Here is a 27,972-nt window from a genome sequence, read left to right on the forward strand (position 1 = left end):
ATAATGAGTAAGAAAAGAGGATGCAAATTCAACGATGATCTAAGAAGTGAATTTCCTTTTATTAAAAAAACCAAAAGCGATTACAATATAGACCAAATTTTTAATCAAGAACTACCCGCTCCCCCCCCACCCCCCCACCGGGCCGAAACCGGTTTGGTTCAGTGGATAGAGCATCGGCCTGTGGACTCAAGGGTCCCAGGTTTGATTCCGGTCAAGGGCATGTACCTTGGTTGCGGGCACATTCCCAGTAGGGGGTGTGCAAGAGGCAGCTGATCGATGTTTCTCTCTCATCGATGTTTCTAACTCTCTATCCCTCTCTCTTCCTCTCTGTAAAAAATTCAATAAAATATATTAAAAAAAAAGACACCCCCCCCCCTGGTAAATGGTGTCCCGCTTTACTAATGTTAAAATCTGGTCACCTTAAGTTAGGTATTGCATGTTTTAATAATACTTGTGGCATACCTGTTGAAAATTGCTGCTTTAGATACATCTCCAATTCTCATTGGCTATTGGCTTGCATATCACAATGGAGGATAAGTCTGTCCCTAGACCAAGTCCAATATCATCATTTCAGTAAAATATTGTACTGTTGCTGAAGTCTCATTCTGGGGTATCCACAACTGGATTATGAATGTTACTCACCCAGTGATGCGTTCGCCTTGTCAACATCTGATAATTGTGGAGGTGACTACCTCAGACTAGCTGTGCCACAGAGCACTGTTGGGTCACTGGTGGCTAGTATGGGGAGCAGGGTGAGAGGAACTTTTTCCTTGGTGCTGCAGAAGATGTAGCACCAAAGTGCTCCACTTCCTGTGGAGAAGTGTGACACCATAAAAATGGATCCTCGGATGACACTGGAGGATATAAGATTTTACTGAATTCCCTTTGGTTCTCGTCAGAAGACAGCGTATAAAGATTAGGAGCTGAGAGAAGCCTGAAAAAAATCTGCTTTGGAACACGTAATGGTGGCATCTAGGTATGGGATATGGTGAAGGAAGGCATGGACGTGGGATTGTCCCTCAGGTTAGGGATGGTGGCAACATCCTCATTAGCTGAAAAGGGGTTGGGGTCAAGATGACAGAGAATGATAGGTAAAATCTTGATGGGAAAATATTAAGGCTCATTCTCACATGTTTTAGCACACAATGGAGTGTTCCAGAGGAAGCTCTTTCAGTAAAGTGCATGGTTTTGTCAAAGCAAGATTGAGAGAACTATGCAGAAAAGATGTGAAATCCCCGAATGATCTCTTTTTTAATTGTCTTTTTTATATAGCTCTGTCATCTTTAGTAGACCTCTTATTAAGCCTCAGGTTCTTGTTCTCATTTTTGCCTGATGTGAGTTTGCATACTGGGTCAAATTTTCTATTCAAAGACACTGTATTCTGTTTCTGATTATTGTGGAGGTGTATGTCTTCCTTGATTTCAATCTCAAAACTTTGTTTTTACCTAGAAAAATAGATGACATTATTATGTCTTTACAAATTATGGAAATTAAAAAACATAATTAATATTTTCAATGTAAACTACTACTTGAAGGGATTTAGTTCCTTTAAATTTAGTTCTATAATTTTATTTATACTAATTTTATCTTCCAAGCTTACCTGGGTGGCCTTTAGCTCTCAAATACCTGTGTTAAGACCACATTATTCATGTTTTTTGTGATTTTAGTAACTTTAATAACTTCTTAGAATTTACATTTCCAGGTTGAAGAGTTCTCCATTTTTATTTTTTCTCATATGTCAGACTCAAGGTCTTATACTGATAGGAAGCTTTTTCTGTGAAGCTTCTTCGGGCATCCGTTGTTTCCTCTTGTTGTGGTCCAATGGAAGCACAAGCCATTGGCATAGATGTTCTTGAAAGCTATGGATTTCACTTAGTCAATAACAAGAGTTTTGACAGTTAAGACAATGACCTCTTCAGAGTATGATAAATTCCTCTTAGAACTGAATGTGAAGAAAACATTTTTCTATGCCAGCTCCTATATTGTACTTCCTTTTCTTACAGAATAAGTATGTAACCAAACCTGTTCTTGTTTTCTAAGTTAGAGCTCAATTAAAAGCTCACATGTAGAAAAAAATGACTCATTTTGGGTAAATAGACACAGTACTTAATGTTGAAAAAGGTTCTGATCTGCTATACATAAAAAAAACCATTTTAAAAATCGTTCTGAATTGTATTTAAGAGTGAATGGCTCACGTTGTTTTTTATAAGTAGTAGGGCATAAATCATAATACCTTAGAAGGCATTAACAGGCAAACGCTTTTGTTTTGGGAAAGATTCGGCTAATGCTTTCGGATTTATTTCCGAAGCTTTCACAGACGACGTCTCACAATATATTGGCCGTTGGCAGAAACACGCCTAAACCCCTAAATTTTGGCTTCTGCTCAAGGTGTGTAACCCGTATTCTCAGAGACTGGGAAAAGCGTCCACGAGCTAGGAAGGGCCCGCTTCTTCTGTTCTAAACTGCTTTCCTTGTCGGTGGGAGGGAAAAAGCCCAGGGAATTTATGTGAGCACCAGCGGAGCGTTTCCTCTCGGTCCCCTGACGCGCAGCACAGCTTTCATTGAGCCCCAGGCTGAACCACAATTCCCAGGATGCACTCAGGTCCGAGGCGGCCAGAGAAGCAGCTTCCGGTTTTAGCCAGTGCGGCTGCGCTCAAGGTGTGGTCTTATTGGATGTTACCGCCTCGCGTGCGATTCACGGCGACGTGCGGCCGTGGGGGCGGGCGGACGATCTGAGACTCGGTATCGCGGCGGCGGCAGCGGCACGGCTACACCGAGTTGGGCTCCTTCCCTCATCTGCCCTCCCCTTCTCCCCCTCCCCTCACCTGTGGTTCCCGAGGCGCCCGAGGCGTGCGGCGAGGCGGCGGCCAGCTCTGGGTGAGGGTCCCTGGAGTGTGAGCGCCTTCTCCCGGGCGAAGAGGTAGAGCTCGGGTCGGGAGGACGCGACGGCGGAGGGGACGAGTGTCCGGGTGTGGGCCGGGGAGCGTGCGTTCGTCCCAGCCCCGAACTTGGCCTCTTAACCTGACCCGCCCGCCCAGGACGGTGTGTCGCGAGGGGCCTGGATCCGCCCTCCGTTCCAGCTCTGCCCGCCTCGCCCCTCTCGGTAGAGGGTCCAGAACCCCCTGTCTCTCCTCCCTCCGCCTGCAGTTGCCGTTCCTTACTCCCCACGGAGAGAATCTGCCCTCCGTTTTCTCATTTCCGTCTCTTTTACCACTTCGAGTACTTTCTTTGGTGCAGGCGTCGAGTGGGTTCTGCTCAGCACTCCTTGGACAGTGGGAACGTTTTCCTCACCTCCTCTAAGGCGGCGTTCCGGGCCACCTGGTTGGCAGAGTAATTGGGCTGTTTTCCCAAGCCCTGTTGGGCGTCTCGCCTCTCGGCGTGCTGCTTTTAACACTGTTGGTAACAGGGTTTAAGTCAGTGTGAGGGGGTCAGTGAGAGACTTGGGATTGAAAACTAATAGCTACTTGAACCCTCCTCCTGGCTTTTGACCTTTATTTAAACGTTTGCTTCTGGAATTTTGACAACTTAACGTGATATAGCCCAGTAGTGAATTTTGGTAGAAAGACTCAAATGTCCACCTGGGATTTTAGTGGTTGATTTGTCTTCATTGCAGGCTGCTGACATTTTTTTTTTTTTTTAAATAGTAGGATGATTTTTTTTTAGTAGGATGATTTATTTATTATTATTATTATTATTATTATTATTATTATTTTGTTAATCCTCACCCGAGGATATTTTTTCTGTGGATTTTTAGATAGAGTGGAAGAGAGCGTGAGAGACAGCGAGAGAGAAACATGGATGTGAGAGAGAGACGTCAGCCGGTTCCCTCCCGCACCCTGGGGGCCGGGGAATGGGGATCCAGCCTGCAACTGAGGTAGTGCCCTGGACCGGAATCGAACCTGGGTCTCTTTAGTCCGCAGGCTGACGCTCCGACCACTGAGCCAAACCGGCTAGGGCAGTAGAATGATTTAAAAAAAAATTAATTTCAGAGAGAGAGAGAGAGAGAGAGAGAACATCGATTGGTTGCCTCCGGTAGGAAACCTGAAACCTGAGTATGTGCTAGAGAAAGTACTAGAAGTGATGTGCCCAGACCATAAATTAAACCCACCACCTTTTGGTGTATCGATGGGACAATGCTCCAACCAACTGAGCCACACAGGCCAGGGCTAGAATGATTTTTTAAAAAAAAAATATATTTTATTGATTTTTTTCAGAGAGGAAGAGAGAGGGATAGAGAGTTAGAAATATCGATGATAGAGAAACATCGATCAGCTGCCTCTTGCACAACCCCCACTGGGGATGTGCCCGCAACCAAGGTACATGCCCTTGACTGGAATCGAACCTGGGACCTTTCAGTCCGCAGGCCGACGCTCTATCCACTGAGCCAAACCGGTTTCGGCTAGAATGATTTTTAATATTTTTATTTTAGACATAATTTCTCAGCCTGTACCTTAGTCCTATTATATCTTTTTCTAAAACAGCCCCTCCCTAAACCATTTGAAACTCCAAGAAAGTTGTCACATTTAAAATCATTTGATCACAAAGCTCTTCCCAGTGAAATGTTAAAATTTATTTCCTTCAGGCCAAAGCTTTATTTTTTTTGGGGGGGAGATCATATGTCACTTACGTAGCTTGAAGTGTCCTCATATCAAGGGCCACCTTTCTGTCTCTCCTTTTACCACACTCTGACATTTATTCTGTTAGCATTTCATAGATTTTTTTCTTCCTTAATTTTTCATTTCATAGAAATTTTATTTCTGATGCTGTTATTTGTTCATAGATGTTTTCATTCTTTCTCAGAAATCTCTCAGTGGTGACTGTGATGATCTATAACTAAAATCATTTCATCAATATGCAGGACTTCCACACATGTGGTAGCAGCTGCTTGGTGGTGAATTATTATGAACTTTGAAAACTTTCAAATTGATTTAAATATGAAAGGCATATTTCGTTTAGCCTCTGTTTTAACTGCCCACCCACCAGCGTATGATTTTAGGCAAATCTTCTCTTATTACTGGGGTTCTGGGCATGAGAGGAGTATTTCCAGAGTGTTTTTCTAACCCTAGACTTGTATGAATTAAGTGAATGGATTTTCCCTCCATCAGTAATATCAATATAGCTGATGCACTTTGGTATAAAACAAAATGAAAATTGTATTCTTCATTTCAGGGGTCAGCAAACTTTACAGCTTATGGGCCAAGGTCTGCCGGCTGCCTGTTTCTGTAAATTTTTTGTTGGCACATAGTTGTATGTGTTTGTTTAGATATTGTCTGTGGTTGCTTTGTGGTGCAGTGGTAAGTTGAGTAATTGGGACAGAGACCCGTATGTCCTGCAGAGCCTAAAATATTTATTATCTATTCCTTAATAGAAAAAGTAAACTGACTCCTGCTTTATTTTATTTTTAATTTATTAATATTTTATTTATTTTTAAGCGAAAGCAGTGTTTTATTATAGAAAGCTTTCTGCTTCAGGAAGAGGACCCAAGCGCATGGCCATATTTTAATGATTTTAGAGAGAGGAAGGGGGACAGAGAGAAAGAGAGAAACATGATGTGAAAGAGAAACATTTATCAGTTGCTTTCTATATGTGCCCTGATTGAGGATGGAACCTGCACCCAGGTATGTACTGTGCCACGGAAAAGAACCCACAACCTTTTAGTGTATGGGATGATGTTCCAAGCCACACTGGCCAGGGCTCCTGCTTTTTTTATTAATGTATTCCACGTAGAAAATTAAAATGATTCAGAAAAATGTAAAGGAGAAAGTAAAAATTATCCCAAATCATACAACTCCAGAGGGGTTTGTTTTTGTGATTATTTTTATAGAACTTGTGAGTGAATATTTATATATATATTGGCTCATATTAAGTGTTGATTTGTAATTTGCTTAAAAAATCTTAGGTTATTTTAATTTGCAATGGAATACATTTGTATTTTCTGCATCAAATATTCTATACTAGATGAACCAAGTTTTCCTGATTTGTCTTATTAGTCAAAGATTTAAAAAGTTAGGAATGCTTGATGTTGAATAACATATACTTGATGATGATGGTGAACATCATTTTTTGAGTACTTACTGTATACTAGATAGTTTTCCAATACTTTATATATAGTAAGTCATGTAATACCTTCAGCAGTTCTGTGGAGACACATACTATTATCCCTATTTATAGATGAGGAAACTGAGGCATAGAGAAATTAAGTACCCAAATTTATCAGCTAGTTAATGGTGGAGCTGGGATTTGAATCCATGCAATATGGTTTTGGGACTGAGACCCTCAATATGTTACAGAGCCTCTCCTTAGAGAACTGTTCAGTGAAGAAAGTTTAGACAGTCCCGAGGTATATTATGTAAAAGTTCCTCCTTGTATTCCTCTTTCCATTCCACTCTGTAGAAAACCACTGTTAACAATTTGATATAGAGCTCTCCAGCTCTTTGTCCTCATTTGCAAATGTTGATTTGCAAATCTGCAGGTTTAAAAAAAATTAGTACTTTTTCTTTTAAAGTTATTTTTAAATTTTTTTACTTATTGATTTTAGAGAGGAAAGAGGGAGAAGAGAAACAGAGAAACATCGATTTGTTCTACTTTACTTATTTATTAAAATGTATCTTTATTGTTTGAAAGTATTACAGGTGTTCCTCCTCTCTCCCCATCAGTTAACCCCCTCTGCCAATGTACCACTTATTTATGTATTTATTGGTTGATTCTTGTATGTACCCTGATAGGCAATCAGACCTGCAACCTTGGCATATCAGGACAATGCTCTAATGAACTGAGCTACCTGACCAGGGCAATACTTTATTTTTTTAGAGCAGTTTTAGATTTACAGAAATTTATGCAGCTAGTACAGAAAGTTCCCATATCGTCCATCTCCCATTTTTTGTTGTTAATAGTATTTTGCATAATGTGACATATCTAAAATAATAAAAGTGTAATATGCAAATCGACCGAATGGCCGAACAGCAGAATGACCATCCAGACGACTATGCTATGCCATGCACTGGCACCAGGCCAGCTAAGGCAAGTGCGATGTGATTGTTCGAGGGTGGGGTGTGGTGGTGCCTCGCCATCGCCCCATGATCGTCCCACAGAGGGAGGCCCAGGCCACCGGCCGGTGGGGTGATCAATTCGGGGAGAGGGGCTCCGTGATCGCCCCAAAGAGGGAGGCCCAGGCCACCTACTGGTGGGCTGCGGTGGGTGGGCGAGGCCTCCCTCTGTGGGGCCATCAGTCGTGGCTGGGTGGGTGGGGCCTACCTCTTTGGGGTGATTGATTGTGGGGCTCCCGGATTGTGAGAGGGCGCAGGCCGGGCTGAAGGACTCCCCCCCCCCCACCCCCACCCCTCTGAGTGCACGAATTTCGTGCACTGGGCCTCTAGTTTGTTATAATTGATGAACCAATATTGTTGCATTGCTATTAAGTAAAATGTAGTTTATATTAGGCTTATTTTTTGTGTTGCAGAGTTGTTTTTTAAAAAGTGGGATCAAACCAGCCATTGTTAAGCAGTGTGCTTTTTAGGTGGTTTTCAAAATAATAGTGCTTCTGGACTTTTTGATGCAAATAAACTTTCTTGATTCACTAATTTGCAGATTAATCACATATACTTAGCATTCTCCTTGGAGAGTGGAAAACTTGAGAGTTACTTCATTCCTTTTCTCTTTCAAAAGTTTATCTTGTAGTGCCAACTGCTTTTCTCTGAAGTAATGCTGATTATTTTTTGACTGAACATTCTGGCTCTTCCATGAAGCTGTTCAGCTTCTTGGAGTTTTCTTGTTCATCAGAAGAGTGGTGCACATAAACCCATTTACCCACCAGCCTCCTCCTCAATAAGACTGGTACTTCCTCAGCCATCTTTATCGTTCTCAGCATTATCTTCCTCTTCCTCAATTTCCAGAACATATGTTCCTGGAATGTAATCTTTAGCAGCTAATTGTTCATATTCTTGTACTCTTAATTTTTTCAAGGCCTCTGTAGCCTTACCCCAGAATTTCTTCTGCAACATCTGAGGATTTAGTGTTTGGATGAACTGGATCAATTCTAGCAGACATCATCACATTCTTATCTTTGTTTTATGCTGAACCAGGTCTTGAAGAAATTTTTAAGCCATTGAGCTGTTATTTTTCATAGCACTGATTCCTACAGCCATGACTTTCCCAGAGTTCTTGTCCATACCAAAATGGGAGGCCACAGTCATGAGCAACGATTGAATGATCTTTGGGACTGCCAGGTGATGAGATGTTTGTGCAGCAAACAGATCTTGTTATTTCCCTTTGGTTTGGTGCCATTGCAGAAACCTTTGCATAAGAGGATGGAAGTTTGAAAAAGCTCATGACTTCCCACCAATCTTCTCTCTATGTAAAAGGCTAATATGCAAAGTGTCCCCTTGGCAGTTTGACCGGGAGACCGGGAGTTCAATCACTTGCTATGATATGCGCTGACCACCAGGGGGCGGCGCAGAATGAAGGAAGGCTCCCGCAGGTAGTTGGCAGCCAGGGAAGGAAGGCCGCCAGGGAAGGAAGGCCCCCAGCCGGCAGCTGGAAGGCCCCGCGCCCCGATTGGTCCTGATTGCCAGCCAGGCCTAGGGACCCTACCCGTGCATGAATTTTGTGTACCAGGTCTCTAGTCTGGTTGTAAAGTTCATGAGCATCATCTTCACTTCAACTGTCTTGTTAGGGCTTATAGCCACTTTAGCATTTTTTGTTTGTTTGTTTTGCAAAATCTTGGAGATTATGAATCAAATGGAAAACTGAAAAGTTAAACACCTCTGTTATTTTTCCTTTTGTTTCTGAAGCACTTTCAAAACCTTTCACCCTTTTCTTGTGTTTGGAGTCTTTCTTCCCTGTGGCATACGGCACTAGCATCTTTAGGAAGAAAGATGAACCAGAGGAACAGGCAACAACTAATATCTTGGTAACCTTAGCGAAGCATGCAGTTGTGATAACGTTGACTTTTTTGGCATCATTTCTTCTGTAGAGTTCACTTACCACTTCCAGAAGATATCTTGGAGTGCAGTTACATTGCTGCTTCTTGACATGTGTACTTGAAAGTCTGTGACACTATATTTACTTTTTTCTTGTATTTTGTGCTTGTATTCTCACCAGTACAAAAATGAGTATATAAAATCTTAGGTGCTTCTGTGGCAATGTAGAAGTACAAAGAAGAGCTCTAGCAAGTAGATTGATTAGATTCTTCTCAGTGACATCAAAGCTTTGCAAAATGTTATTGAAAGATTAGATTTAAGACAATGTAATTGTAGGAGAGCAGATCTTTCAGCTCTTGAGGAAAGTTATAGATGTTCTGGGCAGCAGTGACCAATCTGTGCCATAAACATCACCAGCTTTGCCATTACTTTGCAAGGTGTATTTGGTTGCAATTTAAAAATCTCCATATTGGATTTATAGTGAGCTAAATGTACTATTGTAGAAACTCCTCAGTGTAGGCGAGAGGGTCCACTTTATTAGTTCTATAACTACTGCAGGTTACTGGGAAGCTTGTGTTTGTTTCTGCGGGCATGTTGGCTGCATACTGGATCACAGTGAGCAGTTCTCAGGAAACCACACCCACTGACACCCGCCAGCCCTTCTTAGGCTGTCACTTAGAATCATGCTTCCGGGTGTGGGGAAACAGCCCTTGGGAGCTCAGCAGGTGATACCATCTTGGCTCATAGTAGTGTGCTTTAAAAAATAATATTCATGGGTAGCTTTCCAGGTCAATACATTTGCACCTACTCTGTTCTTTTTAAATAGTTCTTTAGTATTTTATTGAGTGGGTATGCCATAATCTAATAGTGTTCCTATTGCTGGATATTTAGATTGTTTAAGTTTATTGTAAATTGTACATGTGCCTTGTATGTACAGTTGTCTCATGCTAATGACTATCTCTCTGTTTTTTAAACAATAATGGCAAGAGTTATTAGAGTGAAAAACAAGAGATAAACTTTTGAAAGAGGCAGAGTGGGCAGGCTAGAGGGTAGAAGCTGCTGCTAATGACTCTTTAGGGTAACTTTCTGAGTCTAATTACTGGTTGAAGGAAATATGTTTTTCATTTTGATGTATATTATCAGACTGCCATCCAGAAAGGTCATAGCAATGTAAATTTACCAAAAATGTGGGTGTGGGTGAGGTTTTTGCATCTCTATGCCATTGCCATGATTTTTTAAAAAACGTTATCCAATTGGCAATGTATTCCATTTATCTTACTGGGAGATATGATTTAGACTTTAGTGGGGCTTACATTCTGTAGTTGTTCTGAGTACTCCATTAAAGAGAGCTGCTCACTTGTTTAGATTCTTTACTTGGCTTTGAAAGCAGCATGATTTTGTCTCCCCTGTTAAAAGAATCTGGGTGACTTCCCAGTAGGCTTTATATTTCTTGAGAGTAAGGAGTATGTAGCTTTCTTCATATCAAATAGCAACCCAGGTTTATATGAGTATATGTTCTTTTTAAAACCTAAATTGGATCATGTTCTTTTGGGATTACTAATGAGTAAAGTATTTTAACTTTGTTAAAAATAACCTTTTCAAAGTCTTTGTGAAATTGGAAAATTACAGTATAAAATTGTCATCTTGGTGTATATTCTCCAGCTCATTCTTTATTTCTAAATGAGATAAATAAGACTGATTGATATTGTAGGACCTATTTGTTAGGAATAAATTAGCCTACCCTATTTATTTTTTAAATTTTTATTTATTGATTTTTTTTTTTTTTTTTGAGAGAGAGACAGACAGAGACAGAGAAAGAAACATTGATTTACTGTTTCACTTGTCTGCTCATTCATTGGTTGGTTCTTGTATGTGCCCTGACTGGGGACCGAAACCAGTCTTGGACTGTCACTGCTCTAACCAACTGAGCTACCTGGCCAGAGCAATTTTTTACTGTGTGTGTGTGTGTGTGTGTGTGTGTGTGTGTGTGTGTGTATAGTTAATCCTCACTAGAGGATATTTTTCCATTGATTTTTTTTTTTTTTTTTTAGAGAGAGTGGAAGTGGGGGGGAGGGGGGAGAGAGAGAGAGAGAGAGAGAGAGAGAGAGAGAGAGAGAGAGAGAGAAAGGAAGAAAGGAAGAAAGAAAGATGGATGTGAGAGAGAAACATTGATCAGTTGTCTCCTGTACTTGCCCGGACCTGTGATTGAACTCGCAACCTAGTATGTGCACTAAATGGGAATCCAATCTGTACCCTCTTGGTGTATGGGATGATGCTCCAACCAACTGAGCCACACTGGCTACTGTGCAATCTACCCTATTTAATAAATACTTTTTGGTATTCAGTTTTGGAAGTTAAGGAATGGATTAAATAGGGTATTTATTTCATGGAACCCATGGTTTTGAATTTTCTGTTTTGGAGTATACCTTGTGGTAGAGGGGATATATGCTGGCTAAGTGATATTATAGTTTGTCTTAATTACATATTGTAAGTTCTGCAGATGAAAAGGGAAGCTAAATTCTGGAAACTGCCAAAATATCTTTAGGCATGGACAAAATACCTGTGAGAAAGGACACTAAGTTTTTTCATGGATGATCACAGACAAATATAATTTTCTTTATAGCTTACTTAACAGTGTTACATATTATTGGACACTGTATTTTCCACAATATCCGTGCACTAGAAAACAAAGCATACAAAGAGTATGTATGGTCTTGAAGAGACAAAAATAATTAGCTTATTAAAATTTGGCCATCTAGGTCTTTTGTATTTTGTTTTTGGTGTATATTAGCTAATTTTTTCACTGGCGCATATTCACTTTAATCCTATACATATGTCCTTAAATTTTAGTTTAGTGAACATGTATTCATAGTTGTATCTACACACCCATTCCTTTGGTCAGGGAACAAGTATTGGCAGTGAAAACTTTTTAGCATTGTGGAACTGAAGGGTTACTTTTTATTTTCTTGGGATTTATTTATATTCTATTTCATTCCAGAAAGACTTTCTAGTTACTTAAAAGATCCAGAAGTGTAATAAAATGTATATTAAAAAAAAGAAATGAGAAGGAGGAAACATATATTCTGTTCCCAAGTGGCAGTATAGTTCAATGACTAAGAATAAAATTTGGATTTGAATTTTCTTGGCAGCAAAGGGAAAAATGGAAATACAGTAAAATACATAGCACTAAACTGGAAGGAGGAACAAGACCAGTTTTCCAGGGGTAAATCTTCTCGACATATTTTAAGGAAATATTTAAATTGGGCATTATATAAAAGCTGTTTTTGTTGTTGACTAGAGGTTCTGGTTAAAAAAAGGTGATGACTAATTAACATTTTAAATCAAGAAAATTAATTTTGTATGGTGGTTGGTTTGAATTTAGGATACAGATGTGTTTTATTTCCTTAAAATACTTCAAACATATGTAGAACACAGAGTCAATATAATTAATATCCATATGTCCACCATACAGCTATATCAAATCTTAACGTTTTCCCATACTTCCCATTTTTTAAAGAAAAAATGGAAAGAAAACATACAGTTGAAGCATCTTCCTGGATTATATTTTACTTCCCAGAAGTAACAGTTATCCTGAATGGTGTTGGTGTTGATCATTCCTAATGCCTGTTTTTATGTAATTACTTCATAAGGAATCCTATCTAATAATAGACAAATATGCAAATTGACCATACCTCCGACACACCCACAAGCCACGCCCACAAGCCACACCCACCATCCAATCAGAGCAAGTATGCAAATTAACCCAAACCAAGATGGCTACAGCCACAGAGAGCAAGGTTTCTTAGGTAACAGAGAAAGCCAAGCTTTCTGCCAGCCGTTGCAGGCCTAAGCCTCCACTCAAGCTACAAAGTTTCAGTTATAGAAGGTAAACAAATTCAAACAAATGGCGGCAGAATGGAGCTTGAGAGAGCAGGCCAGGGTTGCCGGCGGCAACAGGGGAAGCAAAGCTTTCCACACACCCTGGCGGGGCCCACCCGCTTAAGGCAACAAAGTTTCAATTATAACCCCAACACAAATGGCTGCGGGCCTCGGAGGGAGCCCCAGGCTTGGCTCTGCTCCAGGCTACAAAGTTTCAGTTGTAGAAGGAAAATAAATTCCAGATACCAGGGCCTCTGCTTGGGTTGCCAGGGGGCGTGGCTGGCCTGCAAACCACCACAGGCCCCTCACTCAGGCTGCCCCACGCACCAAGGGAACCCCACCCTGATCAGGGACACCCTTCAGGGCAAACCAGCTGGCCCTCACCCCTGTACCAGGCCTCTATCCTATCTAATAAAAGAGTACTATGCAGATTGATCATCACTGCAACACACAATATAGCTGCCCCCATGTGGTCAAAGATCCTGCCCCCATGTGGACACAAGATGGCCACCACAAGATGGCCAGCAGGAGAGGGCAGTTGGGAGGCACCCAGCCTGCAAGGGAGGGCAGTTGGAGGTGATCAACCCTGCAGGAGAGGGCAGTTAGGGGTAACCAGGCCGGCAGAGGAGGGAAGTTGGGGGCAAACAGGCTGGCAGCAGAGTGGTTAGGGGGTGATCAGGCTGGCAGGCAGAAGCGGTTAGGGGCAATCCAGAAGGCAGGCAGGCAAGCAGTTGGGAGCCAGTAGTCCTGGATTGTGAGAGGGCAGTTGGACATCCCTTGAGGGGTCCCAGATTGGAGAGGATACAGGCTGGGCTGAGGGACAACCCCCCTCCGTGCACGAATTTCGTGCACCGGGCCTCTAGTATATTTATAAGCAGGTCATAATATTGTTTTGCGTATTTAAAACTTTATGTAGACACTTTTCTGCCTATTCTGTAATTTACTTTTTTATGAAACATGTTTTTTAGTTTCATAGGAAGTTGATATTTTATTAACATTTTGACCCACAAAAATGGCTGTTTTCATGTGGTTCAACCTGATTATAGTCATCACGTTTATCTGCTGTATAGTTATATTATTATTAGAAAACCAGTTTAAATTTATTTTCATGTTGATAGGTGTGTAGGTTGTTTATTGTTTCTCCTGTTTTAAAAACAATGCTACTGTTAAAATTCTAGATAGGAAAGTATCAGGTTGTACTGCAGGTAATAAGGATACATGTTTTGTGAAATTTTCATAGCAGAAAGCTTTTTGGAAATAAAGTGTTTATTGAACCAAATATTAGTTGGAAAAGGACAGGTCCTGCGATGTGCAATCTAAACCATCAGCAGCAGGAGCTAGATGAAGAAGGCAAATGTTCTCTGTCCTGGAGTAGATGGCCTCTTTTAAATACAGGGGTGGGAAAAAGCAGGTTTATAGTTAATACAATGCACATATTTAAGATCTTGGGCAAGTTTTTCAAACTGCATGTTGGGAGCCATTAATGGGTTGGGAAATCAGGTTAGGAATTCAAATAGGATGGAAAAGTATCAGGTTGTATTGCAGGCAGTAAGGATAAATGTTTTGTGCAGTGTGTGTGTGTGTGTGTGTGTGTGTGTGTGTGTGTATGTGTACAAAATTTGAAATGAAGTCCTCTAAGGTAAATTACTTAGAAGTGGAATTATTGGGTTGGAGGTTATGGAGAAATTGCCAAATTGCTCTCCAAAATTGTCCCTATTTTGCATTTTTTTTTCATTAAAATGTGAGAATTTGCTCTTTCCAAATTCTTATCCATGGCACGGTCAGATTTTTTACATGTTTACAAATCAGATAATTGTGAAATGATACCAAATTGTGTAATTTTTTTATTAATTATGAGATTGAGCATGTTTTCAAATGTTGTGTAACTATTCAGGTTTTCTTGAATAGCTGTTCTCTCTCCCCTCCCAATTGGGTTGTCTTTTAAATGGATTTTAGGAGTTTTATATTCTGGTTATGTCTGTTAAGTGAATTGCAAATATCTTCTCCTAGTCTGTGGCTTATTTGTTAATTTTTTTTGTGTTTTTTTCTAAAAGTTTTAGACTTTTTTTTAATATTTAAGTCTTGATTATGTCTGTTAAGTGAATTGCAAATATCTTCTCCTAGTCTCTGTGGCTTATTTGTTAATTTTTTTCGTGTTTCTTTCTAAAAGTTTTAGACTTTTTTTTTTACATTTAAGTCTTGATTCTGCCTGATGTTTTTTTTTTTTTTTTTATATATGATGTGAGGCAGGGATCTAATTTAATTTAAAAATATAATTTTATTGATTTCAGAAGGGAGAGGGAGAGAGTGATAGAAACATCAGTGAGGAGAGAGAATCATTGATCAGCTGCCTCCTGCCTGTCCCACACTGGGGATGAAGCCCGCAATCAGGGCATGTGCCCTGACCAGGAATCGAACTGTGATCTCCTGGTTCATAGGTAGATGCTCAACCGCTGAGCCATACGGCCAGGCAAATTAAATTTTTAAATATTTTTTATATTTCTGTTAATATTTTAATACTTTTGTTAATTAATATTAATAATTTCTGTTAATATTTAATATTTTTATATTTGTTTTTATATGCCTATGCATGTAAATTGTTGTAAATCTTTTAAGTAGTTTCAGTTCAGTACACTAACAGCCTTTTAAAAAAAATTTCACTTGAGGATATACTTCCATTGATTTTTTAGAGAGAGTGGAAGGGAGGGAGGAAGGGGGGAGAGAGAGAAAGAGGGAGGGGGAGAGAGAGAGAGAATGAAACATCGATGTGTGAGAGACACATCCATTGGTTGCCTCCCAAACACACACTAACCCAGACCAGGGATCGAGCCTGAACCATGGTACGTGCCCTTGACCAGCAACCGAACCAGAGACCCTTTTATATGCAGGGCAGTGCTCTAACCACTGCAAAACTGGCTAGGACAGCCTTTTTTTTCTTTCATCAGGCTGCTTCACATGTTCAAGTTTGTGACTTCTGGAACAGAGTAATGTGATTGGTTGATTACTTGATCCAGAACTAGAACCCAGAATGTACATAGAGAGCATACAGGAGGTGGGCAAAAATACATTTACAGTTGTGAGTATGCGAAACAGAGTTTATGCTTGTATTATATATTTTTCCATACGAACCTGTAAACCTACTTTTGCCCACTGCTGTACAGTGGAACCTCAGTTCTTGAACTTAATTCATTACAGAAGGCTGTTCAAGAAGCGGTTTGTTAAAAAACTGAATCATTTTTCCCCATTAGAAGTAATGTAAGTTGAATTAATCTGTTTCAGACCCCCAGGTGATTCTGTTTTAACCTTTCTTTTATACAGGTCATGTCTAATGTACTGTTTAATCTATGAATAAACGCTTCTTTTCTTAAATTTATCCAACCACCCACTACTAGCCTTAAATGAATCACTTTGAACACTTGGTCCAAAGGTGTCTTTCCGGTCTGTATGCAGCATCTTTGTTTGCTCATATATCACTGCCTGGGAAATGGCTGTCACTGGCTAACTGCTTTTCATTTATCCAAATCAACAACAGTTTTTCTACCTCTTCAGTAGTCTGTGATCATTGTTTCTTTCACACCCTTAGCAACATTAGCACTAAAGATTATAACTATTTACACATTATATCACAGTTTAGCTGATCCTGATGTATTGATGGCTTCTTTTATGTTTTAAAATTGTGCTAATTGTTGATTTAGCCGGCAACAAAAGCATTTTCTCCTTTGTTTGTTGCCAGAGAGACCCTTTTTGTCATGCTGAGGTATCAGCTTGAAAGGGTTGTCAGTTTGAAAACCAAAGTTTGATTCCACAACCCAGACATTTTTGCCTGTGAACAAGTTGGCCTAGAACTGAATTGGAGATGTTAGAGAAAGAGGTTTGATTGTGTTTTGTAGACCTCACCCAAATGTCATTTCTCTCAGTCACTTTTTAAATTGAATCTGGCTTGCAAACAGTTTGGGGATATATTTTTATGAGGAAAACAAGATTGCTGTTTTGTTGTTTGTTTTCTTGCATTGCTGGTTAATATCCACAGACTTTGGAAACTAGATAAGCATGTATTGGATTGACATTTTGATAGTTGAAACTTCAGAATACTTAATTGTATTTAGTCATCCAGTTGCTATTGTCATATATATGTCCTGATGTTTGAGACTTTTAAAAAATATATTTTTACTGATTTCAGAGAGAAAGGGAGAGGGAGAGAGAGATAGAAACATCAATGATGAGAATCATTGATCTGCTGCCTCCTGCATGCCCCCTGCTGTGGATGGAGCCCGCTGGGCATGTGCCCTGACCAGGAATTGAACTGTGATCTCCTGGTTCATAGGTCAGTGCTCAACCACTGAGCCATGCCAGCCAGGCAAGACTTTTAATTTTGAGTTTAGGAGAATTATGTATGTAAGCTTGAGCCTTAACTGTCTTAAATGTTTGTTAGAAACCGCTATGAATCATTTAGTTTAAGAATGAAAACTTTGCCCTGGCCAGTGTGGCTCAGTTAGTTTGGCGTCATCCCGAACACTGAAAGAGTGCTGGTTCAATTCTCGGTCAGGGCACAAGCCTGGGTTGCTGGCTTCCATCCCTGGTAGGAGGCACGCAGGGAGCAGTTGATTGATGTTTTGCTCTCACATTGATGTTTCTTTCTCTTCTCTCTTTAAAAATCATAATACATAATAAAAGTATTTAGAAAAAAGAATGAAGACTATTTTTCTTCCCACTTGAAAGGGTTTTTATTGCATTTTTAATCTGAGAAGAGTTTTTGTGAGGCCTGTAGATATATATTCTAGGTTTTTCTTTTTTTCTTCCTATTTCTTTCATATTGGCAGTTAGTAAAAGTGAGCAATATTGAGAAAGATTGTAGATGCAAGTTTTATTTCTAGATTTCTGATTGTGATATTGAGAAAGGGAACTATTTCCTTCAAGTCTCCTTCTGTAACATTATAAAAAAAGACACAAAAAAATAAACTTGTATTCTAGTGTTACAGAATTTACCAGGCGACCGAAAAAATACACAGGAGTACCGGAGGCACAGGAAAAACCCATTTATTTCCAGATATTTCATGTGTACCAGTACAGTGACCCAGGGGTGTCTGTTTCTCTCCAAATCCTGAGCCCCCCAATATGGAGGAAGCTTTCCCTTTATACCCCTTTAGTTTCTTTGTCCCCCAAATATGGATCATACTTCTGGACCTTTTGCAGGCTTTGCAAAAAACCCTATGTACTGGGATGGGGGCAGTGGGACCACATCTCAAGGCCTGGCCTGGTGCCAGCACTGATAACTCCATCTGGGGATGGTTTATGGCCTCTCTGAAATTGGAGTAGTATTTTGGGTAAACAGATCTTGCAGGACCAGATAATTAAAGGGGCAGTGACTAGATTCAGATTGCTAGGCCCCCAAAAATGTCTCATTTTCCCCATCACTAGAGCAGCAGTTGACAACCTTTCAGACCTCACGGACCACCGCTTGACGACCACTGCTGTAGAGGATCTTATACGGGATGAGATAGGACCCTGAATGGTTGTTACTTACTTATGAGACGGGTTCTTTACTAAAGTAGGGTTTTGATTTTGCCTCAGAGGTTCACTCTACAGGTCAGATATTTTACCTGGACAGATTTTATTTATGAAATAGTTGGAACAATAGTGTGGTTATATGGTATTATATTACAGACTAGAGGCCTGGTACATGAAAATTCATGCACTGGAGGGGGGGTCCCTCAGCCCAGTCTGCCCCCTCTCAGTCTGGGAGCCCTCAGGGACGGGAGGCGACCCGGCGATCAGGGGAAGGCAACGCCCCCATGACACCTCTGCTGCTGCCACTCAGGCGGCCCTGGGCGGCTGTGCAGCTGCCATCCAAGACTTGCCTGCGCCTTGGGCGTCTGCTGGGTAGCCGCCATCTGAGGCTTGCCTGCGCCTCGGGCTGGTCCTGGGCAGCTGGGCAGCCGCCATCCAAGGCTTGCCTGCACCTCGGGCCGGCCCTGGGTGGCTGAGGGGACTGGGGGACTCTGGAGACAGGTGCGCGGAGTGGCTGGGCCCGCCTGGGGGCGGGCCCGGCTGTGCCGTGCACCTGCCCTCTGGCGGGGCTGAGGGGACTGGGTGCCGCCATCTTGTGGCTGTGGGTGCCACCATCTTTGTGAGGGCGTTACTATCAATTAGCATATTCCCTCTTTATTAGATAGGATGACTTATTAAATTTAATTACTTTTTTTTCCAAATGTAAGCAGAAGTTTATTTAAAAAGTCAAAGAGGTAGAAGAAAGGGGCTGTAGAAGAAATGGGTTCAGGAAATCAGTTAGATGCAAAAAGAAAGGCCCTTGGAGCTTAGGAGAAAAAGAGAATGGTCTAGGTCAGTGGTCGGCAAACTGTGGCTCGCGAGCCGCATGTGGCTCACGAGCCGCTGTTTGCCGCTCTGTTGACTAATGAGTTTGCCGACCACTGCCTTAGGGAAAAACTTAAAAAACATTTTAATAATGTACTAATGTCTTTAACCTGAAGTCAAAACTTCTGTGTAAGGGTAATGCCTTACAGCAGTGGTCGGCAAAACTTCTGGGTAAGGGTAATTAATGCCTTATGCAGTTTTTGGCAAACTCATTAGTGAACAGAGAGGCAAACTGTGGCTCGCGAGCTGCAGTTTGCCGACCATTGGTCTAGGTAAAGTCCCTGGGGGGAAGAAGAGGGGGACTGGGAAGGCTAGGGTGTGCTCCAGAAAGGGAGAGCACCTATTTGTATATTTTACGTATTTTGGTTCAGTGTATAACAATTTATATATCCTGGACTTCTCAAGATTTCTCTTACTATAACACTCAGGACTGTTGTTCCTGTAATGTACATAAGCATTTTTATGTACTATTTTTCATTTCAGAAACAATATTCAGGGTTACTATAGATCTGGGAAATGGAAACCACCATTTGTAGTATGGCTATAAGAGTTGGATAAAGATTTTTATTTTATTTTAAAAATTTTATTTTGACTTTTGAGAGAGAGAGAGAGAGAGAGAGAGAGAGCGAGAGAGAGGTAGGTTTGTTGTTCCACTTATTTATGCATTCATTGGTTGATTCTTGTATATGCCGTGACTGGGTGGGGATCGAATTCACAACTGTGATGCATCTGGACAACAAAGCTATCTGGCCAGGACCAAGACTTTTCCTTTAAAAGTGTTTTTTTTTTTTTTAGCTCTATGACCAGTGGCTACAATGCACTATTGTGTCTTTAATGAAGCTCTATAAGTATGGTCTTTGGAATTAGAGATACAGATTTGACTTCAGGATCTTTTACTTAAGTTTGTCTTTGATGAGTTACTTGATCTCTAGTCTTAGTTTCTTTATCTGAAAAATGAGACCCCTTTTCATGAGGATTGTTGGAGGATTAAATGAGATGTTTAAAAGGCCAACTACTTGGCCTGGTTCAAAGTTGGCTTCAGTAAGTGTTAAGTAGCAGTTTACCTCCCTTGAAAGAGATAACATGACTAGGAAAAATGGAACTACTTAACTTTTGTGGGAGGTAGTGTTGTGTAATTAGAGAGGGCCCAAGCTGGGCAGTTCTTATTTTTCTCTATTTTCTAATTTGTGTAACCATGGGGAAATTATCTAGACAGTCTCACCCTTAGTTTTCTTATTTGTAAATAAAGATAATGCTATCTATGTAACAGACAGGGTTTTAAAGTTGAAGGGGAAAACTATAAAAGCTTACCTTATCTGGCACATGGTAGCAGCTAAAATTAGCCTCTAAATTTTTTTTTGGTAGTAGTAAATAATATTATGCTCTGAAGTGGGTCTCAAGAAGGACTTTTGGTTGGAGAAACCAGAATGGTTATGAATTAGTTTGTTTACTTTTACTTGGAGAGAATAAACATGAGGGAAAATTCATTGAAGGAAGACTCCTTTTAGGAGCCTACTATTATTTGGCCAAAGTAAAAATAATATTATGGTTGTTTAGCTCATGGATTTATAGTTTTCCAAAATTTTCAGTAATCTTGGATTAAATAAACTTTGGCATTATTTATTTTATTTATTTATTTATTTATTTAATTAATTAATTTTTTAAATGATATTTTTATTGATTTCAGACAGGAAGGGAGAGGAAGAAACATCAATGATGAGAGAGAACCATTGATTGGCTGCCTCCTGCATGTCCCAGAGTGGGGACTGAGCCCACAACCTGGGCATGTGCCCTGAACGGGAATCGAATCATGACCTCCTGGTTCATAGGTTGATGCTCAACCACTGAGCCATGCCAGTCGGGCGGCATCATTTATTTTAGTATTTAAAATTAATTTTACTGAAGTATAATTTATACATAACAAAATATATTCATTTTAGTGTTCAGTTAGATGAATTTTGATCATTTATACACTCAGATAATCATCACCCCAATCAAAATACAGAATTTCTATTACCTCCCTCATGTCCCTTTGCAGTCATTCCACTCACATCATTCTCACATATCTGGCCCAAGGAAATGACGGATCTGTATAGATTAATTTTGCCTCTTAGAATTTTATACAAAAGAAATTTTACAGTATGTATTCTTTAGCATCTGGCTTATTTGACTCAGTGTAATCTTTTTGAGATTCATCTGTGTTGCTATGTTTTTTTGTTTTGTTTTGTTAATCCTCACCCGAGGATATTTTACCATTGATTTTTAGGGAGAGTAGAAGAGAGAGGGAAAGACCAAGAGAACATATATGTGAGAGAAACCCATTAATTGGTTGCCTCCTACATGAGCCCTGACCAGGGCCCGGGCCAGGGAGGAGCCTGCAACCAACGTATGTGCCCTTGACCGGAATTGAACCCGGGAACTTTCAGTCCACAGACCAACGCTCTATCCACTGAGCCACACTGGCTAGGGCATCTGTGTTATGTATACCAGCAATTTGTTTCTCTTTATTGCTGAGCAGTATTCGTCATGGTATTGTTACACCACCATTTTATTCATTCGCCTGATGTTTGGATTTCCAATTTTTGGCTATTATTAAAGCTGTTATAAACATTTATGTACAATTGTGAAACATCTTCAATGTGGAAAGTTGTCCTAAAAGAAAGTGTTTATTGAGTCATATGCTAGCAGAAAATGGACCAGGTCTTGGGACATGCAGTCTAACCACTAGCAGTAGCACTAGGTGGAGAAGATGAACATGTTCAATGTCATGGAGCTGACAGGACCCTTTTATACAAGGTTGGGAAAGAAAGATGTAAGTTGTTTGTAAAGAATTTACATTGGCTGTAAATAAGGGGTAGTGGGGAAAGGTGAAGTGCAGGCTGTTCTAGGATAGGTGCATAGCCCATGAGGAAGACTTATTTTCTACTTCTGGATTGGTTATATGCAATAGACCTGAAATAAGCGGATGCTGTGTCATCTGGGGTTTGGCTTTTAAAAAAATTTTTATTTTTTAGATAGCCTTCTGGAAGTTTGATTCAAATTTTTAACATACATTTAGGAATGTGGTTTTGATCTGTGACTCTGGCTCTGTTAACTGATTAACCTCTTACCTCTTCCTTTTCACTCTTCAGCCTGCTGTAATTTAATTTAGGACATCTCAGAATTTTTCTTGTCAAAGTCTTACATTTTTACTTCTTTTGGGTAAAGTTTTAGTAGTTTACTATAAATCCATGAGCTAAACAACCATAATATTATTTTTAGTCATATAGTTAGTGTGTTTGGAAGTTTCTTAAGTTAACAATTTTTCAAAGTGGTTGTGTCAGTTTATCTTTTGCCAGCAATGTACTAGTCCTCATTAATATTTGACACTAGAAGCCTGGTGCACGGAATTCGTGCACGGAGGGGGGTTGTCCCTCAGCCCAGCCTGTACCCTCTCCAATCTGGGACCCCTGGAGAGATGTCTGACTGTCCACCGGGATCGGGCCTAAACGGGCAGTCGGACATCCCTCTCACAATCCAGGACTGCTGGCTCCCAACTGCTTGCCTGCCTGCCTTCCTGATTGCCCCTAACCGCTTCTGCCTGCCAGCCTGATCACCCCCTAACCACTCCGCTGCCAGCCTGGTTGATGCTTAACTGCTCCCCTGCCAGCCTGTTTTCCCCCAACTTCCCTCCTCTGCCAGCCTGGTCACCCCTAACTGCCCTCTCCTGCAGGGTTGATCACCTCCAACTGCCCTCCCTTGCAGGCCTGGTCCCTCTCAACTGCCCTCCCTTGCAGGCCCGGTGCCTCCCAACTGCCCTCTCCTACTGGCCATCTTGTAGTGGCCATCTTGTGTACACATGGGGGCAGACATATTGTGTGTTGGAGTGATGGTCAATCTGCATATTACTTTTATTAGATAGGATAGAGGCCTGGTGCAGGAGTGGGGGCCAGCTGGTTTGCCCTGAAGGGTGTCCCAGATCAGGGTGGGGGTTCCCTTGGGGCGTGGGGTGGCCTGAGCGAGGGGCCTGTGGTGATTTGCAGGCCAGCCACGCCCCCTGGCAACGCAAGTGGAGGCCCTGGTATCTGGAATTTATTTTCCTTCTACAATTGAAACTTTGTAGCCTGGAGCGGAGCCAAGCCTGCTGCTCCCTCCGCGGCCGGCAGCCATTTCTGTGGCAGTTAATTCACCTTCTATAATTGAAACTTTGTAGCCTTAAGCGGAGGCTGGGCCTGGACAGGGTGTGCAGAAAGCTTTGCTTCCCCTGTTGCCACCGGCAACCCTGGCTTGCTCTCTCAAGCTCTGTTCTGCCGCCATTTCTGTTTGAATTTGTTTACCTTCTATAATTGAAACTTTGTAGCTTGAGTGGAGGCTTAGGCCTGCAACAGCTCTCGGAAAGCTTGGCTTGCTCTGTTACCTGGAAAACCTTGCTCTCTGTGGCTGTAGTCATCTTGGTTGGGTTGATTTGCATACTTGCTTTGATTGGCTGGTGGGCGTGGCTGGTGGGTGTGTCGATGGTACAGTCAATTTCATATTACCTTTTTATTAAATAGGAGGATTGTGTTTTACAGCAGCGGTTGCCAACCTTTTGGACCTCCCTGGATCACTAAATTCATAATTTTAAATCCCATGGACCACTATTATGATTTTTTTTAAAAAGATAAATACATTTGTAAAATAATGATCAGAGAACTTTCATTTTATTAATATGAAATGCACCTATTTCATATAACAACATTATACTTATAACAAAACCTTCAAAGGTTGTTTAATTGTAACACATTTATTAAAGTAATTTTTAAGAAATAATTGACGCTTATTTAAGTAATACACATTTTTAGAGTGTGATATTTGCTCCTGTTTGCTTGAAATAAGTTTATGGATTTTAGGCTCCACACATGTTACTGCAAGACAGAGAGCTGTATTTATTTCAAGCCGAGACCGATACCGAGTTTTAATTGCTGTGACAGATGAAAATGTTTTTTCGCACAAATATGTTGTTGAAAATTGAATTAAAAGTTTCATTGCTTTTTCACTCAGCAATGGATATTCACTTTTAATGGAGATCCAAAAATGAGGTCTTGATAAGGATGACTGAAATTTAGCTTTGAGACTGTCCTCGGATGATAGATTGATGAGGCTTTCTTTTTCATTCATGCTTAAATTGCTATCTTCAATGTTTGCTGCAAATGGATCTATTATCCACATATTGCCATGTCTGGGATCTTCTTTCTTTGTGTAATAACACCAGAAGATTCTGTCAGTGATTGTAAGTGCTGTTGAACAATGATTACCACCTGCCGGTTGACATCCTTCTCTCATATATTCATCAAAGTTTGAAAACATTTGCAGATCTTCTTCAGCCAACCGCATTTGCCACAGTAATATTTCCTTTTGAAAAGTATCCATTTTACCTCGTAGTGTGAACATAAGCAAGGATATGTTTAGTTCATTTAATAGCGGAAAAGTATCTGCCAGGTATGCAAGCTTGGCTACCCCACTCATCGTTAGAAAAGAGGTCTTGTGATTTCGGGTTATTTTGCCGCTGGAAAAATATTTTGACTTCTTCGTGCAGGGCGAACAGTCGGGTTAGTATCTTGCCCTATTATGAATCATGCTTTTGGCATCAAGTCTCAATACTCTTTGCATAGCTATAGATCCTGAAGATTTTCTCTTATGTTTTAATATGAGTTTTATATTTTATGTTTTAAGTTCATGTTCCATAGGGTGTGAGGTTTATTTAGATCAAGGGGCCACTCCCTCCCCTTGCCCAAGGGATTGTTTCCACTTCTTTATTTGTTTTAGTTATGCTGGGCCTATTTCTTCCATATCAATTTTAGAATAAGCTTGTCTTTATTTACAAAAATCCTTGCTAGAGTCTTGATAGGAATTGCATTAAACCTATAGAAGAATTTGGGAGGAATTGACATCTTTACTATTTAATATTTCAATTCATGAATATTATATGTTGCTATTTGTTTAGACCTTTGATTTCTTTCATTATCATTTTGTAATTTTCAGTAAACAGATCCTATACATATTTTAAGTATATACTTAAGTATTTAAATTTCTTTGAAGTAATTATAAATGACATTGTTTTAAATTTTAGTTTCCACATGTTTATTGTTAGTATATAAAAATGTGATTGATATTTGAGTGTTCATGTTCTATCTGTTGACCTTGCTGAACTCGCTTAGTAGTCCTAGGAGTTTCTGTAGATCTTCAGTAGCATTTTAAGTTTTGTTTTTAAGTATTTTACTTCCTATTAGTTTGTATTAGTTTCTTCTATAGTAACCAAATATTGTGGGCTTTTAGGATGGAAGCTGTTAATATCTGTATGTAATCTTATACCCAATCACTTTGATGAGTTTTCTTATTATAATGATTTTTTGCAGTTGATTGTTTTGGGTTTTATAGCTAAACTGTGATATTATGTGTAAATAGTTATAGTTATAATCTTCATTTTTTTCCTCTTGTTGTCTATAACCTCCAGGACAGAGTTAAATAATGGTGATAAAGGACAACACCCTTACCTTCCTTCTGACTTTACCTTAGAGTTTTAGAATTGATTGCTTTGGGTTTCAAGGTATTGCATCCTAGTAGAACTTCATTTTATCATTAGAGAGAATGCAAATAAAGTAAAACATATAGTAGATTACAGTTTTCTCCAGTGTTCTTATATTGGGCCGTTTTGTTAAATCGTTGGGAACCTGAGCATTGACATATATGTTTTTTCTTTCAACAATTCTATTGTTGAAACTCTAAAATATATTGGTAGGCCTTTCTGCTTTAGCATATGTAAAATGGTGAATATAACTAATTTTTTTATTGGAGATTTTACAGTGTCTTATTTTGTTCATTCTTCTTTTATTGTACTTATAAATTTAGAAAGCATTGTTGATAGGACTATTTATCTTAGCCCTTTCCTGGAAATTGATTTTTTTAAATGTCTTTTTATTTTAAGGAGAATCCTTACAGATTCTTTGGGAAAACTTATTTCTTGTCATTTGCTTTCTGTTTCTGAGTTGAAGATTTCAAAGCAATTCTAAATAGAGCATTCCATTTATATTCTAAATGAGCAACATACATAACTCCTGCTTATGAGAAGATCAGTGTGGTCATATTTCAAGGCTGCTTTGCAGAAAGCTTTCTTCTGTTTTCTACGTTTGATAGTAAAGATTTTTATTCTTTAGTTTACTTGCCATGTAAACAAAATGGCTTTAGGGTTTTTCTATGTAGGAAATGTCCAAACCTGCAGAGAATTTTTATGAGTTTATTTAAGCCATTCTGGTGACAGTTTCCAGGAAGCAAGAAGTTTTGCAGTTTCTTCCTTTTTTAAAAAAATTTTATTTATTGATTTGAGAGAGAGAGAGAGAGAGACAGAAAGAGGGAGAGAGAAGCATCCACTTATTTATGCATTCATTGGTTGATTCTTGTATGTGCCCTGACTGGGTATCGACCCCACAATCTTGGGTATGGGGAGGATGCTTTAAACAACTGAGCTGCCTGACCTGCAGTTTCTTGTATACTTTTGGAATTAAGGAGGGAGCATAAAGGAGATTATGAAGGCGGGAGAAATCAAGGTACAGGATAGTTAACAAGAGTATTTACTCCCTAAAAGGTCTGGAAAAGAGGATTACTTCTGGCATCTCAAAGGTGTGTTAACCTAGGTCAATGGCCGGCAAACTGCGGCTCTCGAGCCACATGCGGCTCTTTGGCCCCTTGAGTGTGGCTCTTCCACAAAATACCACGGCCTGGGCAAGTCTATTTTGAAGAAGTGGCGTTAGAAGAAGTTTAAGTTTAAAAAATTTGGCTCTCAAAAGAAATTTCAATCGTTGTACTGTTGATATTTGGCTCTGTTGACTAATGAGTTTGCTGAAAACCGACTTCTGCGCATGGGCCACCAAGTTTCAATCGCACTGTATGTGCGTGCCCGCATGTGGTATTTTGTGGGAGAGCCACACTCAAGGGGCTAAAGAGCCACTTGTGGCTCGCGAGCCGCAGTTTGCCGACCACTGACCTAGATGCTTAAGAATAATGGACAGGACTTGCTTAAACCTTTCATTAAAGAGGTTATAGGCCTGGAGCATGACTACCCACTCTGACGTGCCCAGTTAGGAATTTATGACCATATCTTTTTGTGAGGTCACTTTCCATCACTGAACTTGGCTGTTTTATTACAGAACCAACCCTCTTGTCCACAGGTTCAAGTTCTTATCTTTTTTTCCCCCTAGTCTTAATTTTTTTTGGGTAGCAGTTAGCACATGAACTTCATGAGGGCCAGAACGACCTAGATATAAATCCCAGCTGCTTTTTATTTATAGACTAATGGCCTTGAACAGTTACCTAATCTCTGAGCCTACTTTCCACATCTGTATATGAATGTAAATCATTAACATTGTTTCCTCTTTCAGAATTGGGCATTAATAGCATAGTTTATAATCTTAGTATTACAAATATGCTTGCTACGGCCTTTATGTGATAGGCACATGCCCAAGTTTGGTGATCCTTAAAGTTTTATGTTTGTTATTGCTCCCAAAACTTTGAAAATACTTAGAGAAATTCTGTAGTAAAGTCATGATTTATGAAACTAACAGAGTAATTCTTAGTTTAATTAGAATTCTTGGACTAAGTCTTGTGTACCCACATATATGAACATTAAATACACCTTTTATGGTATCCAGGCCCTCCCACTTTGCCCTACTCCTACTTTCCCCTGGTAAGAACGTTGAATCTCATGGGATTTATGAGCATAACATGTACCCTGGCTCCTTCCTATTTTAGTATTTCTAATTGGATTGCCTATTATAATTGTCTTATTTGG

The 27,972-nt window shown here is 40.1% G+C and overlaps 1 protein-coding gene across 2 annotated transcripts in view; it reads left to right on the top strand.

Moving 5' to 3' along the window:
• Positions 1-2,710: 2,710 nt before the first annotated feature.
• The window catches only part of ADIPOR2 (adiponectin receptor 2), a 76,743-nt gene continuing 51,481 nt past the window's right edge, over positions 2,711-27,972 (top strand). Inside the window, exon 1 of one of the 2 annotated variants that reach the window (XM_079775052.1) lies at positions 2,711-2,920. The gene's annotated coding sequence lies outside the window, so the exon portion shown is untranslated. The remainder of the gene's footprint in view (positions 2,921-27,972) is intronic. The other variant, XM_079775053.1, reaches the window with a different exon arrangement.

Source organism: Cnephaeus nilssonii, assembly GCF_951640355.1.
Source record: "Cnephaeus nilssonii genome assembly, chromosome: 6".
Classification (NCBI taxonomy): domain Eukaryota; kingdom Metazoa; phylum Chordata; class Mammalia; order Chiroptera; family Vespertilionidae; genus Cnephaeus; species Cnephaeus nilssonii.